The following is an 18,554-nucleotide window of genomic DNA, read 5'->3' as shown; positions in this document are numbered from 1 at the left end:
AGTTGACTTGCATACAGATTTCTTATGAGACAGGTAAGGTGGTCTGACGTTTTCATCTCTTTAAGAATTTCCCCCCCGCAAAATAAATAAATAAATAAATAAATAAAAGAATTTCCCACAGTTTGTTGTGATCCACACAGTCAAAGGCTTTGGCATAGTCAGTACAGCAGAAGTAGACATTTTTCTGAAACTCTTTTGCTTTTTTGATGATCCACTGGATGTTGGCAATTTGATCTCTGGTTCCTCTGCCTTTTCTAAATCCAGCTTCAACATCTGGACTTTCTCAGTTCACGTACTGTTGAAGCCTGGTTTGGAGAATGTTGAGCATTACTTTGCTAACATGTGAGATGAGTGCAATTGTGCGGTAGTTTGAGAAGGAAATGGCAACCCACTCCAGTCTTCTTCCCTGGAAAATCCCATGGACGGAGGAGCCTGGTAGGCTACAGTTCATGGGGTTGCAAAGAGTCGGACATGACTGAGCAACTTCACTCACTCACTTGAACATTCTTTGGCATTGCCTTTCTTTGGGATTGGGATGAAAATTCTAGAGGTGGCAAGAATACACAGGAATTCCTACCACAGGTGTCACTAATACCCCTTTTAATTCTTAATGCTAGCTTCTCTTTGTTTTTCTCTGTTTTATATGTGTAAGTATTCTGTTCCAGATGAGATTCCTTATCCTCTGTAAATCCTTCCGAGTGCCTAGTCCATAGCTGAGAATATGATGGAAGCTTGACACTCAGGAATTGACTGACTGTATCTAGTATGAGGATGTCTTCTCTTAAAAGAGTCAGACAGGACCAATGACATTCTTAGGACATGCCCTCTGAATCTGAGGGAGGTGATTGTTTAGATGGGATATACAGATTATCTATGCTCTCTTGCCTCCTTTACCCTGTGATTAGCGACAATTTTGTTCCATGTGATTGCTAAGATTGTTATCTCATTGCCTTCAGATGTACTTCTATCACACCCTGTACTTGCTCCTGATTCACCAGTTTACTAAAAGTAACCCTCAGCTTAAAGAGAACCTGTTTGACTGCTTTGAATTACTAGAAAAGGAAAAAGAGACAGTCACTGTTTGAACACCTACTGAGGTAGCAAGCAGTGTACTAGGGATTTTACAAAAGGTAGGAATTCTTCTTAATTGTCAAATCAGGGGACTGAGGTTCAGAAAATTTCACTAAAACTCATGTGAATCTAAGTGGTGGAAATGAAATTAAACACACAGGAGATAACTATAAAGAAATGTATAGAAGTTTAACCTCATGAGTAAGACTGAGATATCAGGTTTATCTCTATTTGCCTCATCTCTGTATCTCACCTTCCCACTCTCACTCCTACGCACCTGTCTAATATTCATTGATGAGATAATGTATAAAGTTCATAGCAGAGTCTGACAGATGACACTCACTCCAAATGTGTCCTGTTTTCTTTCTCTTAAATCTCTTCTATTTCTATCCCCCAACCTCTGCAGACCACTTTAAAATTGAATGGCTATTTTATATATATGCCTACATTGTAATTCATATTATGATTTATCAAATTACATTAAGTTAGGGAGTCAGAGAGGTAAATATTTAAATGTATGAGTCTACAGCATGTAACCTAGGAACTGGTATTTGTGCTCAGACCCAGATTATCACGACGGTGTGACCACTCATCTAGAGCCAGACATCCTGGAATGTGAAGTCAAGTGGGGCTTAGAAAGCATCACTACGAACAAAGCTAGTGGAGGTGACGGAATTCCAGTTGAGCTGTTTCAAATCCTGAAAGATGATGCTGTGAAAGTGCTGCACTCAATATGCCAGCAAATTTGGAAAACTCAGCAGTGGCCACAGGACTGGAAAAGGTCAGTTTTCATTCCAATCCCAAAGAAAGGCAATGCCAAAGAACGCTCAAACTACCACACAATTGCACTCATCTCACACGCTAATAAAGTAATGCTCAAAATTCTCCAAGCCAGGCTTCAGCAATACGTGAAACATGAACTTCCAGATGTTGAAGCTGGATTTAGGAAAGGCAGAGGAACCAGAAATCAAATTGCCAACATCTGCTGGATCATGGAAAAAGCAAGAGAGTTCCAGAAAAACATCTATTTCTGCTTAATTGACTATGACAAAGCCTTTGACTGTGTGGATCACAATAAACTGTGGAAAATTCTGAAAGAGATGGGAATACCAGACCACGTGACCTGCCTCTTGAGAAATCTGTATGCAGGTCAGGAAGCAAAAGTTAGAACTGGACATGGAACAACAGACTGGTTCCAAAAGGAAAAGGAGTATGTCAAGCCTGTATATTGTCACCCTGCTTATTTAACTTCTATGCAGAGTACATCATGAGAAACGCTGGGCTAGAAGAAGCACAAGCTGGAGTCAAGATTGCTGGGAGAAATCTCAATAACCTCAGATATGCAGATGACACCACCCTTATGGCAGAAAGTGAAGAGGAACTAAAAAGCCTCTTGATGAAAGTGAAAGAGGAGAGTGAAAAAGTTGGCTTAAAGCTCAACATTCAGAAAACAAAGATCATGGCATCTGGTCCCATCACTCCATGGGAAATAAATGGGGAATCAGTGGAAATAGTATCAGACTTTATTTTTGGGGGCTCCAAAATCGCTGCAGATGGTGATTGCAGCCATGAAATTAAAAGATCCTTACTCCTTGGAAGAAAAGTTATGATCAACCTAGATAGCATATTCAAAAGCAGAGACATTACTTTGCCAACTAAGGTCCGTCTAGTCAAGGCTATGGTTTTTCCTGTGGTCGTGTATGGACGTAAGAGTTGGACTGTGAAGAAGGCTGAGCGCCGAAGAATTGATGCTTTTGAACTGTGGTGTTGGAGAAGACTCTTGAGAGTCCCTTGGACTGCAAGGAGATCCAACCCGTCCATTCTGAAGGAGATCAGCCCTGGGATTTCTTTGGTGGGAATGATGCTAAAGCTGAAACTCCAGTACTTTGGCCACCTCATGTGAAGAGCTGACTCATTGGAAAAGACTCTGATGCTGGGAGGGATTGGGGGCAGGAGGAGAAGGGGACGACCGAGGATGAGATGGCTGGATGGCATCACTGACTCGATGGAAGTGAGTCTGAGTGAACTCCAGGAGTTGGTGATGGACAGGGAGGCCTGGCGTGCTGCGATTCATGGGGTTGCAGAGAGTGGGACACAACTGAGCGGCTGAAATGAACTAAACTGAACTGACTCTGCAATTGCTCATTGAGCTAAATTGGCATTTGAAAACTTTTTCTAGATTTATGTACAAAATAATTAGGTTTTACATTTGGCTGAAATCTTGGTGCTTCTGTGTTCCATTCCTTTCAATGGTTCCCCATTGCATAATAGAATTTATTTTGAGTGCCTGGCCTCCCAAGCCTACCGATGGCTTCCTCTCTTTCCACCTGGTTATCTATACTTCCATTTGCATTTCAGTTCAGTTCAGTTCAGTCGCACAGTCATGTCCGACTCTTTGCGACCCTATGAATCACAGCACGCCAGGCCTCCATGTCCATCACCAACTCCTGGAGTTCACTCAGACTCACTTCCATCGAGTCAGTGATGCCATCCAGCCATCTCATCCTCTCTCATCCCCTTCTCCTCCTGCCCCCAATCCCTCCCAGCATCAGAGTCTTTTCCAGTGAGTCAGCTCTTCACATGAGGTGGCCAAAGTACTGGAGTTTCAGCTTTAGCATCATTCCCTCCAAAGAAATCCCAGGGCTGATCTCCTTCAGAATGGACGGGTTGGATCTACTTGCAGTCCAAGGGACTCTCAAGAGTCTTCTCCAACACCACAGTTCAAAAGCATCAATTCTTCGGTGCTCAGCTTCCTTCACAGTCCAACTCTCACATCCATACATGACCACTGGAAAAACCATAGCCTTGACCTGATGGACCTTAGTCGGTAAAGTAATGTCTCTGCTTTTGAATATGCTATCTAGATTGGTCATAACTTTTGTGTATGTTAGCCATCTCTATATCTTCCTTGGAAAAATACCTTTTCAGATCCTCTCCCCTTTTCTTAATTGGGTTGTTTGGGTTTTTTGACGTTGAGTGTATATGTTTGTATATATTGAATATTATTGGATTTTCATTTGCAAATATATCATATACATCATTTGCAAATATCTTCTTCCATCCAGTAGACTGTCTTTTTGTTTGTGTATGGTTTCCTTTGCTGTGGAAAAGCTTTTAAATTTAGATTCCATTTGCTTATTTTTGTTTTTGCTTACCTTAGGAAACATCCAAAAACACATTGCTGCAATTTATGTCACAGAGTATTCTAGCTATGTTTTCCTCTAGGGGCTTTATAGTTTCTGGTCTTACATTTAAGTCTTTAACCCATTTTGAGTTTATTTTTGTACATAGTGTTAGAAAATGTTCTAATTTCATCCTTTTTACATGTAACTGTTCAGTTTTCCATACACCACTTATTGAAGAGACTCTTTTCTCTATTGTATATTTTTGCCTTCTTTGGCATAGATTAATAGACTGTAAGTGTATAGGTTTATTTTGGGGTTGTCTGTTCTGCTCCATTGATTTATCTGTCTTCTTTTGTCCCAGTACCATGCTGTTTTGATTACTGTAGCTTTGTACTATAGTCTGAAGTCAAGGAGCATGATCCATCCAGATCTGTTCTTTCTCAAGGTTGCTTTGGCTCTTACAAGTCTTTTGTGTTTCCACACAAATTTTAGAATTCTTTGTTCTAGTTCTGTGGAAAATGCCCTTAATATTTTATAGAGATTGTATTTAATTTGTAGATTGCCTTGGGTAGTATAGTAATTTTAGCAATATTAACTCTTCCAATCCGTAGCCACAGTATATCTTTCCACTTGTTTGTGTTGTCTTCAATATCTTTTATCAGTGTCATATAGTTTTCTAAGAAAAGGTCTTTTATCTCTTTAGTTAGATTTATTCTTAGGTATTTTAGTTGTTTGATGCGGTGGTAAATGAGATTAATTTCTTAATTTCTCTTTCTTGTAGTTCATTGTTAGTGTATAGAAATGGAACTCTCTTGCTTTTTCCATGATCCAGTGGATGTTGGCAATTTGATCTCTAGTTCCTCTGCCTTTTCTAAATCCAGCTTCAACATCTGGAAGTTCACGGTTCACGTGTTGCTGAAGCCTGGCTTGAAGAATTTTGAGCATTACTTTATTAGCGTGTGAGATGAGTGCAATTGTGCGGTAGTTTGAGCATTCTTTGGCATTGCCTTTCTTTGGGATTGGAATGAAAACTGACCTTTTCCAGTCCTGTGGCCACTGCTGAGTTTTCCAAATTTGCTGGCATATTGAGTGCAGCACTTTCACAGCATCATCTTTCAGGATTTGAAATAGCTCAACTGGAATGCCATCACCTCCACTAGCTTTGTTCGTAGTGATGCTTCCTAAGCCCCACTTGACTTCACATTCCAGGATGTCTGGCTCTAGATGAGTGAACACAACATTGTGATTATCCAAGCTGTGAAGATTCTTTTTGTACAGTTCTTCTGGGTATTCTTGCCATATCTTCTTAATATCTTCTGCTTCTGTTAGGTCCATACCATTTCTGTCCTTTATCAAGCCCATCTTTGCATGAAATATTCTCTTGGTATCTCTAATTTTCTTGAAGAAATCTCTAGTCTTTCCCATTCTGTTGTTTTCCTCTATTTCTTTGCATTGATCGCTGAAGAAGGCTTTCTTATCTCTTCTTGCTATTCTTTGGAACTCTGCATTCAGATGCTTATAGCTTTCCTTTTCTCCTTGGCTTTTCGCTTCTCTTCTTTTCACAGCTATTTGTAAGGCTTCCCCAGACAGCCATTTTGCTTTTTTGCATTTCTTTTCCATGGGGATGGTCTTGATCCCTGTCTCCTGTACAATGTCACGAACCTCATTCCATAGTTCATCAGGCACTCTATTTATCAGATCTAGGCCGTTAAATTTATTTCTCACTTTCACTGTATAATCATAAGGGATTTGATTTAGGTCATACCTGAATGGTCTAGCGGTTTTCCCTGCTTTCTTCAATTTAAGTCTGAATTTGGTAATAAGGAGTTCATGATCTGAGGCACAGTCAGCTCCTGGTCTTGTTTTTGTTGACTGTATAGAGCTTCTCCATCTTTTGCTGCAGAGAATATAATTAATCTGATTTTGGTGTTGACCATCTGGTGATGTCCATGTGTAGAGTCTTCTCTTGTGTTGTTGGAAGCAGGTGTTTGCTATGACCAGTGCATTATCTTGGCAAAACTCTATTAGTCTTTGCCCTGCTTCATTCCGCAGTCCAAGGCCAAATTTGCCTGTTACTCCAGGCAAATTTCCAACATCCGCTGGATCATGAAAAAAGCAAGAGAGTTCCAGAAAAACATCTATTTGTGCTTTATTGACTATGCCAAAGCCTTTGACTGTGTGTATCAAAATAAACTGTGGAAAATTCTGAAAGAGATGGGAATACCAAACCACTTAACCTGCCTCTTGGGAAATCTGTATGCAGGTCAGGAAGCAACAATTAGAACTGGACATGGAACAACAGACTGGTTCCAAAAGGAAAAGGAGTACGTCAAGGCTGTGTATTGTCACCCTGCTTATTTAACTTCTATGCAGAGTACATCATGAGAAACGCTGGGCTGGAAGAAACACAAGCTAGAGTCAAGATTGCCGGGAGAAATCTCAATAACCTCAGATATGCAGATGACACCACCCTTATGGCAGAAAGTGAAGAGGAACTAAAAAGCCTCTTGATGAAAGTGAAAGAGGAGAGTGAAAAAGTTGGCTTAAAGCTCAACATTCAGAAAACGAAGATCATGGCATCCGGTCCCATCACTTCATGGGAAATAGATGAGGAAACAGTGGAAACAGTGTCAGACTTTATTTTTGGGGGCTCCAAAATCATTGCAGATGGTGATTGCAGCCATGAAATTAAAAGATCCCTACTCCTTGGAGGAAAAGTTATGACCAACCTAGTTAGCGTATTGAAAAGCAGAGACATTACTTTACTGACTCAGTTCTGTCTAGTCAAGGCTATGGTTTTTCCAGTGGTCATGTATGGATGTGAGAGTTGGACTGCGAAGAAGGCTGAGCGCTGAAGAATTGATGCTTTTGAACTGTGGTGTTGGAGAAGACTCTTGAGGGTCCCTTGGACTGCAAAGAGATCCATCCAGTCCATTCTGAAGGAGATCAGCCCTGGGATTTCTTTGGAAGGAATGATGCTAAAGCTGAAACTCCAGTACTTTGGCCACCTCATGCGAAGAGTTGACTCATTAGAAAAGACTCTGATGCTGTGAGGGATTGAGGGCAGGAGGAGAAGGGGACGACCGAGGATAAGATGGCTGGATGGCATCGCTGACTTGATGAACGCGAGTCTGAGTGAACTCCGGGAGTCGATGATGGACAGCGAGGCTTGGTGTGCTGCGATTCATGGGGTCACAAAGAGTTGGACACGACTGAGCGACAGAACTGAACTGAACTGAGAAATGGAACAGATTTCTGTATATTAATTTTATATCCTTCAACTTTACCAGATTCATTGATGAGCTCTAGTAGTTTTTTGGTGGTATGATTAGGATTTTCTATTTGTAGATTCATATCATCTGCAAGCAGTGATAGTTTTACTTCTTCCTTTTCATTTTGGATGCCTTTCTTTTTCTTCTCTGATTGCTGATCTTTAGAAAATATTTTCAGCTTTTCACTGTTGAATATGTTGTATTGTGCTCAGTCATGTGTGACTTTGCAACTGCATGGACTGTAGCCCACCAGGCTCCTCTGTCCATAGAATTTTCCAGGTAAGTATACTACAGTGGGTTGCCATTTCCTACTCCAGGGGTCCAGGCTATCTGTGGGCTTATCATATATGGCTCTATTCCCACTTGGTTGAGAGTTTTTATCATAAATGAATGTTGCAACGTTTCAAAAGTTTTTTCTCCATCTATGGAGATGATCATATGGTTTTTATTCTTCAGTTTGTTATCACATTGAGTGATATGCAGATATTGAACCATCCCTGTCAGTTCAGGTCAGTTCAGTTCAGTTCATTTCAGTTCAGTTGCTCAGTCGTATCCAACTCTTTGTGACCCCATGAATCGCAGCATGCCAGGCCTCCCTGTCCATCACCAACTCTCGGAGTTCACTCAGACTCACTTCCATTGAGTCAGTGATGCCATCCAGCCATCTCATCCTCTGTCGTCCCCTTCTCCTCCTGCCCCCAATCCCTCCCAGCATCAGAATCTTTTCCAGTGAGTCAACTCTTCGCATGAGGTGGCCAAAGTACTGGAGTTTCAGCTTTAGCATCATTCCTTCCAAAGAAATCCCAGGGCTGATCTCCTTCAGAATGGACTGGATGGATCTCCTTGCAGTCCAAGGGACTCTCAAGAGTCTTCTCCAACACCACAGTTCAAAAGCATCAATTCTTTGGCGCTCAGCCTTCTTCACAGTCCAACTCTCACATCCATACATGACCACAGGAAAAACCATAGTCTTGACTAGAAGGACCTTAGTCAGCAAAGTAATGTCTCTGCTTTTGAATATGCTGTCTAGGTTGATCATAACTTTCCTTCCAAGGAGTAAGCATCTTTTAATTTCATGGCTGCAATCACCATCTGCAGTGATTTTGGAGCCCCCCAAAATAAAGTCTGATACTATTTCTACTGTTTCCCCATCTATTTCCCATGAAGTGATGGGACCGGATGCCATATCTTCATTTTCTGAATGTTGAGCTTTAAGCCAACTTTTTCACTCTCCTCTTTCACTTTCATCAAGAGGCTTTTTAGTTCCTCTTCACTTTCTGCGATAAGGGTGGTGTCATCTGCATATCTGAGGTTATTGAGATTTCTCCCAGCAGTGTTGATTCCAGCTTGTGTTTCTTCCAGCCCAGCGTTTCTCATGATGTACTCTGCATAGAAGTTAAATAAGCAGGGTGACAATACACAGCCTTGACATACTCCTTTTCCTATTTGGAACCAGTCTGTTGTTCCATGTGATCATGGTTTGTAATTCTTTTATTTTTATTTTATTTTTGGTCACATAAAGAATAATAGTAAACATTGTAACAGTCACATTTTGGTAATTAGTTTCCCTTTTTTTTGCTTGGATGTTTCTTTGGTGACAGTAAGGTGATCTTCCACAATCTCTTTTTCAATTTGTTGCATTTTTAAAAATTTACTAATGTTATTCTAAGTAAATATATATGTGTGTGTGTATATATATATAGTTGTTATTGTTGTTTAGTTGCTAAGTCATGTCTGACACTTTGAGACCCCCATGGACTATAGCCTGCCAGGCTCCTCTGTCCATGGGATTCTCCAGGTAAGAATACTGCAGTGGGTCACCATTTCCTGCTCCGTATATATAAATTATTACCATAAATTTTGCCATTTACCTTTACATTGTGCATACCAGTTTTAAATGCAAACATAAGCATTTAATTTGTATGCGAAAATCATCGAAATTATCAACCCAATGGGATTTTGTGCTGATGGGGCATCTTGAACACTATTTGTGAATAGGATGTCGAGAAATAGCATACATATTGCATGTGTCTCCCCTGCGCACAGGCACACTCCAGTTTTAAATCTGACTGAACTTACAAAACACAAGTTCAAAGATAAAGTTAGTAAGAATTTCAAGACAGAACATTAAACTAAGTGCAGGGCCTTCTGAAAGCAGAACCTCATGCAACTGACTACACTGGTCACACACCCACGAAGCTGCTTTATCTGCTTTATGCGCTTGAACCAAACATCTTAAATTTCTTGCTGGTTGTGGAAAGACTGCTCATTGTGACCTAATAATCTTCTCCTTCCTCCTTGGTATCAGAATGCAAATTTTATTTGGAGATTTAAGATGCTCAGGGCTTTCCAGGTGGCTTAGTGTTAAGGAATCTGCCAGCTAATCCAGAAGATACAAGAGACACAAGTCCCATCCCTGGGTAAACAGGATCCCCTGGAGTTCAGTTCAGTTCAGTCACTCAGTCCTGTCTCTTTGAGACCCCCATGGACTGCAGCATGCCAGGCCTCCCTGTCTATCACCAACTCCCAGAGTTTACTGAAACTCATGTCCATTGAGTCAGAGATGCCATCCAACCATCTCATCCTATGTCGTCCCCTTCTCTTCCCACCTTCAATCTTTCCCAGCATCAAGGTCTTTTCCAATGGGTTAGCTCTTCGCATCAGATGGCCAAAGTATTGGATTTTCAACTTCAACATCAGTCCTTCCAATGAATATTCAGGACTAATTTCCTTTAGGATGGACTGGTTGGATCTCCTTGCTGTCCAAGGGACTGTCAAGAGTCTTCTCCAACATGACAGTTCAAAAGCATCAGTTCTTCAGTGCTCAGCTTTCTCTAGAGTCCGACTCTCATATCCATACATGACCACTGGAAAAATCATAGCCTTAACTAAATGGACCTTTGTTGGCAAAGTAATGTGTCTGTCTTTTAATATGCTGTCTAGGTTGATCATAACTTTTCTTCCAAGGAGTAAGCGTCTTTTAATTTCATAGCTGCAGTCAAGATCTACATTGATTTTCGAGTCCTCAAAAATAAAGTCTGCCACTGTTTCCAATGTTTCCCCATCTATTTGCCATGAAGTGATGGGACCAGATGCCATGATCTTCGTTTTCTGAATGTTGAGCTTTAAGCCAACATTTTTACTTTCCTCTTTCAGTTTCATCAAGAGGCTCTTTAGTTCTTCTTCACTTTCTGCCATAAGGGTGGTGTCATCTGCATATCTGAGGTTATTGAGATTTCTCCTGGCAATCTTGATTCTAGCTTGTGCTTCCTCCAGTCCAGCGTTTCTCATGATGTACTCTGCATAGAAGTTAAATAAGCAGGGTGACAATATACAGCCTTGATGTACTCCTTTTCCTATTTGGAACCAGTCTGTTGTTCCATGTCCAGTTCTAACTGTTGCTTCCTGACCTGCATACAGATTTCTCAAGAGGCAGGTCAGGTGGTCTGGTATTCCCATCTCTTTCAGAATTTTCCACAGTTTATTTTGATACACACAGTCAAAGGCTTTGGCATAGTCAATAAAGCAGAAATAGATGTTTTTCTGGAACTCTCTTGCTTTTTCCATGATCCAGCAGATGTTGGCAATGTGATCTCTGGTTCCTCTGCCTTTTCTAAATCCAGCTTCAACATCTGGAAGTTCACGATCCATGTACTATTGAAACCTGGCTTGGAGAATTTTGAGCATTACTTTACTAGTGTGTGAGATGAGTGCAATTGTGCGGTAGTTTGAGCATTCTTTGGCATTGCCTTTCTTTGGGATTGGAATGAAAACTGACCTTTTCCGGTCCTATGGCCCCTACTGAGTTTTCCAAATTTGCTGACATATTGAGTGCAACACTTTCACAGCATCATCTTTCAGGATTTGAAATAGCTCAACTGGAATTCCATCACCTCCACTAGCTTTGTTCATAGTGATGCTTCCTAAGCCCCACTTGACTTCACATTCCAGGATGTCTGGTTCTAGGTGAGTGATCACACTTTCGTGATTATCTGGGTCGTGAAGATACTTTCTGTATAGTTCTTCTGTGTATCCTTGCCACCTCTTCTTAATATCTTCTGCTTCTGTTAGGTCCCTACCATTTCTGTCCTTTATTGTGCCCATCTTTGCATGAAATATTCCCTTGGTATCTCTAATTTTCTTGAAGAGATCTCTAGTCTTTCCCATTCTGTTGCTTTCCTGTATTTATTTGCACTGATCACTGAGGAAGGCTTTCTTATCTCTTCTTGCTATTCTCTGGCACTCTGCATTCAAATGGGTATACCTTTCCTTTTCTCCTTTGCTTTTCCCCTGGAGTAGGAAATGCCAACCCTCTCCAGTATTCTTGCCTGGAAAATTCCAGGGACAGAGGAGCCTGGCGGGTTATGGTCCATGGGGTCACCACGAGTCGGACATGACTGAGTGACCAAGCACATATACAAGACGTGCAGCTAAAAATGACATTTTCTAGCATCTTATGCAGCTACTTGTGAATAAGTTTTGGTTAACCAAATGTATTCAGAAGTATTGCCTGGGACTTAGGGGACAGTAGCATCATACCTCCTTTCCAGCTGCTTGGAGGAGAATGAGAACTATAAGTCCAGCACCTTGGAACATGAGACAACCTTGAAGATGGAAGTTAGGTTCTCAAATGAAATACATAGAAGGTACCTTATTCCCTGTAAGACCATGGAGCTGCCGCATGAGCCCTTGGCTGCTCACCACAAGACTTTTAATGTGTAAGAGAAAAACTTGTATCTTGTTAATCACTATTATTTGATGCTTTAATTATATGCAGATGATATTAAGCCTAACTTACAGGGACAGATTCACTAGTTCACATAGGTTAACAAACTAATTTAAGCAATGTTTTAAAGACAAACTTCAGGCAATCCTCAATTTGTTATTGGGTAACACATACCCTAGCTTGAGTGGCACCCATTTCTAGGCTCGAGAAAAACTTTTCCTCTTTCTTCCCAGTTCAGGACTCTGTTCTGGAGCTCTGAGATTGCAGGTAGACTCCAGATAAATGCAGTGTTATAAAAGTAATCCATTATGGCAGTGAAGTAGTAATAAAATAATAATGTGAGAGTAGAATTTTGTAATTTTTCTAAGTAATTTAAATATCAATTTTGGTATTTAATAATTTAGGGCTTTCCTGATATCTCAGTTGGTAAAGAATCTGCCTGCAATGCAAGAGACCCTGGTTTGGTTCCTGGGTCAGGAAGATATGCTGGAGAAAGGATAGGAAACCCATTCCAGTATTCTTGGGCTTCCCTTGAGGCTCAGCTGGTAAAGAATCTGCCTGCAATGCAGGAGACTAGGGTTCGATCCCTGGATTGGTAAGATCCCCTGGAGAAGGGAATTTAATAATTTGAATACCAATCTTACAATGAGCATAGGAAAGTAAATCATAAACATCCTTGTTGACAATTATAAGATTACCTATAGAAAAATGATATCAATGATAAAAAACAGATCAAGTTGTTGCATCTGTGTGTGCTCAGTCGCCTCCAACTCTGCAACCCCATGCACACCAGGCTCCTCTGTCCATAGAATTTTCCAGGGAAGAATACTGGAGCAATATTTGCTATTTCTTATTCCAAGGGATCTTCCCAGCCCGAGGATTGAACCCACATCACTTGGGTCTCCTGCATGGGCAGGCAGATTCTTTACCACTGCGGCATCTGGGAAGCCCAAGCCCAATCTCAGAGCAAAGAAATCAGGTTGACTAATACTGCCACCTAGAGTTAAAATTCAAAACTACCACTTCTTATCTCTGCATGCTTGGACTGGGGTCTTCTAGGATCCTCTGTCCATGGGATTCTCCAGCCAAGAATACTGAAGTGGGTTGCCACGCCCTCCTCCAGGGGACCTTCCCCACCCACGGGTCAAACCCGCAACTCTTATGTCTCCTTCGTTGGCTTGGGGGTTCTTTACCACTAGCACCACCTGCTTATCTCTAAGGACCCTGAAATGTTGGGGTTTGAGCAGGTGGTTTCTTCTCCCACTGACTAGTTAGTACTAGCTATCCCAATTGTCTTGCCCATTTATGAAGAATCACTAGATGACATTTTCCAGGGAGCATCCTGGAGGTAGCTGGGGTAGCAGCTGGGCTGTGATCATAAATCAAGCTAAATGATACATGGAGTGCTGTACACTTCCCATTATTCCTGTCCAAGGGCTGTCCTGGCTGAGGAGCATGGAGGTGGGCTTCGAACTCAGAAGCATGAGGATTAAGCAGAAGTAGGTCTTGGAAGAGGATGGCAGGGGAAAGCAATGGAAGTGCAAAATCCCTCCCTCTTCTCACATGTCCTTCCAGCTGATCCTCAAGGACTAACCTCAGGCCCGTTTCGCCTCCTTCTGCCTGGTTTACTCTGCTTTCCTCAACCTCAGGTGCTCCATGATGACCTTTTGTAAGCTCTTCTCTCTTATCCCCTTTCTAACCTCCTTCTCATCTCACCTTGGTCAGCGCTGTTTGGTGGAAAGACAGTAGAGAAGAAGGCATGGTTTGAATCTGGTCCCCCATTTATCTTACTATTTATCTCAAGCAAGTCACTTATAATTTCCTGAGACTCCAGTTAATCATATCTGTATGGGATACAGTGGGATTCACTGGTGGCTCAGACGGTAAAGAGTCTGCCCACAATGCAGGAAAGCCGAGTTCGATCCCTGGGTCCGGAAGATCCCCTGGGGTAGGAAATGGCAATCCTCTTCACTATTCTTGCCTGGAAAATCCTATGGATGGAGGAGCCTGGCAGACTCAGCCCATAGGGTCACAGTGAGTTGGACACGACTGAGCGATGTCACTCACTCACTTACTCACTCAGGGGGTACAGTACATGGACCTTACAGGATGGATACCAAACTAAAATGGGGAAATATATTGTGAGAGAAACTGACATGTGGTCAGTAGTTAAGAAATTTTATTTTCTTTCCCTTTTCTCATTCTCTTGTCCTCCATAAACCACTATCAGGAAAAATTAGTTAAAAAGGAAAATTGGCTGTTGGTATAAGGTATTAGGTATAAATTATCTTCAAAGTGTGATTTTAAAGATACAATGACAGTGTCTATTACTTTTCTGTTTTTTTAACCTGTTTGTTCTCTGATAAAGGGAAGTTCATCAGATATGGTCATAAAGAGGAAGGGAAAACCATGGGCTATTCCACTTGCTGATCTGTAATTTGTGACCAATCACTTTGACCTCTCTGAGCCTAAGTTCTTCACCTGTGAGGCAGGGACAATGTTCACTATCATGCCTGCTTACTCAGTGCTTATGAGGACACAGCAGGGAAAATAGCTGGAGGGATTTTGTAAAGTCTAAAGTAAACACTAATGTAAATAGTAAATGATAATGTAAACAGTAATTATTATATTTTGTTTCCTCTTTGTTATACCCATAGTGGACATTCAGTAACTATTAGAAAAATATTAACCATGATTTTACCTAGTAGTCACTGAAAACTTATTAAGTGCCTTTCTTTGGGATTGGAATGAAAACTGACCTTTTCCAGTCCTGTGGCCACTGCTGAGTTTTCCAAATTTGCTGGCATATTGAGTGCAGCACTTTCACAGCATCATCTTTTAGAATTTGAAATAGTTCAACTGGAATTCCATCACCTCCGCTAGCTTTGTTCGTAGTGATGCTTCCTAAGGCCCACTTGACTGCTCACCGAAGCCAAATGAAAAATATGGAGACAGAGTTTGGAGGAGATAGAAAGGTGGCTTTAATTCTCAGCTGACGGAGATGGGGACACAGTAGGCTCAGGCCTCAAAAACTCTGCCCCCCCTCCGCTCCTTGAGGTGTCTAGTGGCTTATGTAAGTTGAGGGCTCGCAGTCAGGAGTCAGTGATGAGGAACAAAAGTGTTAGAATCTTGATTTCTTCCTCTTCCTTTTCTTCAAAGACAGTCATAGGCTGACATCAGTAACCCAGTGATTGAGTCTGGCAGTTCTGTGGTTCTGTGGTCTTTCTCATATGAAACTACAAGGGGAAGGGGAGTGTAAGGGTAAACACCAAACAGGGAATATATTAGGCATAGAGTCAAAGGCGTCACAAAAGTGTGATGTGTAGCTCTTGCAGAGTTACGGGGCAGGAAAGCAAACTTAGTTACAGATATGCAGAGTTAGGAGCAGTTAAAGTAAAAGAACTAGGGATGTTCAGGCCTGCTCACTGTTCTCTTTACCATTTTTGCTCATCTTTGTTCTCAGGAAAGGGAAAGGAAAAAAGTCATTCCTCTTTTTTTCCCTTTTCCCTGCGACAGTATCATGTTGGGGAGTGGGTGTGTACTGAGGTCATCGTCTGTGGTGGGAGCCTAGAAGGGAGTAACTGATGTTGTGGAATCCAAGAAGTACTTTACAGAGACGAGGCATTTAAGACGTACATATTTTCATAAACAGAAATGGAGAAAAGAAAACTCATCTTCTCAGAATGAACAAAGACATGGATTTGGAAAAATCTGGGAGAAAGAGGCAAGTTGTTTGTTGAAACAGCAGACTGAGAAAGTGTATGTGTGTGTGTGTGCACACAAGCGAGAGAGAGAATGAGATGCCCCTTTAACTGTTGACAGAATGCAGCTGGAAATGTCTGTTACAAGCAGATCTTCAGTTCAGTTCAGTTCAGTTCAGTCGCTCAGTCGTGTCCGACTCTTAGCGACCCCATGAATCGCAGCACGCCAGGCCTCCCTGTCCATCACCATCTCCCGGAGTTCACTCAGATTCACGTCCATCCAGTCAGTGATGCCATCCAGCCATCTCATCCTCTGTCGTCCTCCTCTTGTCCTGCCCCCAATCCCTTCCAGCATCAGAGTCTTTTCCAATGAGTCAGCTCTTTGCATGAGGTGGCCAAAGTACTGGAGTTTCAGCTTCAGCATCATTCTTTCCAAAGAACACCCAGGGCTGATCTCCTTCAGAATGGACTGGTTGGATCTCCTTGCAGTCCAAGGGACTCTCAAGAGTCTTCTCCAACACCACAGTTCAAAAGCATCAATTCTTTGGCGCTCAGCCTTCTTCACAGTCCAACTCTCACATCCATACATGACCACAGGAAAAACCATAGCCTTGACTAGACGGACCTTAGTCGGCAAAGTAATGCCTCTGCTTTTGAATATGCTATCTAGGTTAGTCATAACTTTTCTTGCAAGGAGTAAGCGTCTTTTAATTTCATGGCTGCAATCACCATCTGCAGTGATTTTGGAGCCCCCAAAAATAAAGTCTGACACTGTTTCCACTGTTTCCCCATCTATTTCCCATGAAGTGATGGGACCAGATGCCATGATCTTTGTTTTCTGAATGTTGAGCTTTAAGCCAACTTTTTCACTCTCCTCTTTCACTTTCATCAAGAGGCTTTTTAGTTCCTCTTCACTTTCTGCCATAAGGGTGGTGTCATCTGCATATCTGAGGTTACTGATATTTCTCCCGGCGATCTTGATTCCAGCTTGTGTTTCTTCCAGCCCAGCATTTCTCATGCTGTACTCTGCATAGAAGTTAAATAAGCAGGGTGACAATATACAGCCTTGACGTACTCCTTTTCTTATTTGGAACCAGTCTGTTCCCTGTCCAGTTCTAACTCTTGCTTCCTGACCTGCATACAGATTTCTCAAGAGGCAGGTCAGGTGGTCTGGTATTCCCATCTCTTTCAGAATTTTCCACAGTTTATTTTGATACACACAGTCAAAGGCTTTGGCATAGTCAATAAAGCAGAAATAGATGTTTTTCTGGAACTCTCTTGCTTTTTCCATGATCCAGCAGATGTTGGCAATGTGATCTCTGGTTCCTCTGCCTTTTCTAAAACCAGCTTGAACATGTGGAAGTTCATAGTTCACGTATTGCTGAAGCCTGGCTTGGAGAATTTTGAGCATGACTTTACTAGCGTGTGAGATGAGTGCAATTGTGCAGTAGTTTGAGCATTCTTTAGCATTGCCTTTCTTTGGGATTGGAATGAAAACTGACCTTTTCCAGTCCTGTGGCCACTGCTGAGTTTTCCAAATTTGCTGGCATACTGAGTGCAGCACTTTCACAGCATCATCTTTTAGGATTTGAAATAGCTCAACTGGAATTCCGTCACCTCCACTAGCTTTGTTCATAGTGATGCTTTCTAAGGCACACTTGACTTCACATTCCAGGATGTCTGGCTCTAGGTGAGTGATCACACCATCGTGATTATCTTGGTCGTAAAGATCTTTTTTGTATAGTTCTTCTGTGTATCCTTGCCACCTCTTCTTAATATCTTCTGCTTCTGTTAGGTCCAGACCATTTCTGTCCTTTATCGAGCCCATCTTTGCATGAAATGTTCCCTTGGTGTGTCTAATTTTCTTGAAGAGATCTCTAGTCTTTCCCATTCTGTTGTTTTCCTCTGTTTCTTTGTACTGATCACTGAGGAAGGCTTCTTATCTCTTCTTGCTATTCTTTGGCACTCTGCATTCAAATGGGTATATCTTTCCTTTTCTCCTTTGCTTTTCACTTCTCTTCTTTTCACAGCTATTTGGAAGGCCTCCTCAGACAGCCATTTTGCTTTTTGCATTTCTTTTCCATGGGGAAGGTCTTGATCCCTGTCTCCTGTACAATGTCACAAACCTCCTTGGAAGGCCTTAATTATACACAAAGAATTTTGTGTCACTGGTGGTTCAGATGGTAAAGAATCCGCTTGCAGCGAGGGAGACCTGGGTTCAATCCCTGGGTCGGGAAGATCCCCTGGAGGAGGGCATGGCAACCCACTCCAGTATTTTTGCCTGGAGAATCCCTATGGACAGAGAAGCCTGGCGGGCTACAGTCCATGTGGTCACATAGAGTCTGATACAACTGAGCAACTAAGCACATCTCTGGAGCAATAGGCCACTAACCATTAAAACAGTTAAATGGCATGATCAGAACTGTGTTTTTTTGCATGTAACTCTTAGGAAAACATAATGTAAGATATTATCGCAAAATATGCAAAATACCTGAAGTAGAGTAGGATGCTGGAGATACAAAGTGTATAGAAAATGAGATGTTGCTAATATGAGCCTACAACCTTCAGCAACTATTAATTAGGGGAGGAGTGTGCAATGAAGAAAGAATATACTATGAATTGAAATTGTCTAGATGGAAGGATTGTGAGGATGTGCCAT

Source organism: Ovis canadensis, chromosome 6 (genome assembly GCF_042477335.2).
Source record: "Ovis canadensis isolate MfBH-ARS-UI-01 breed Bighorn chromosome 6, ARS-UI_OviCan_v2, whole genome shotgun sequence".
In the NCBI taxonomy this organism is placed as follows: Eukaryota; Metazoa; Chordata; class Mammalia; order Artiodactyla; family Bovidae; genus Ovis; species Ovis canadensis.
This window is presented reverse-complemented; position numbering follows the sequence as displayed.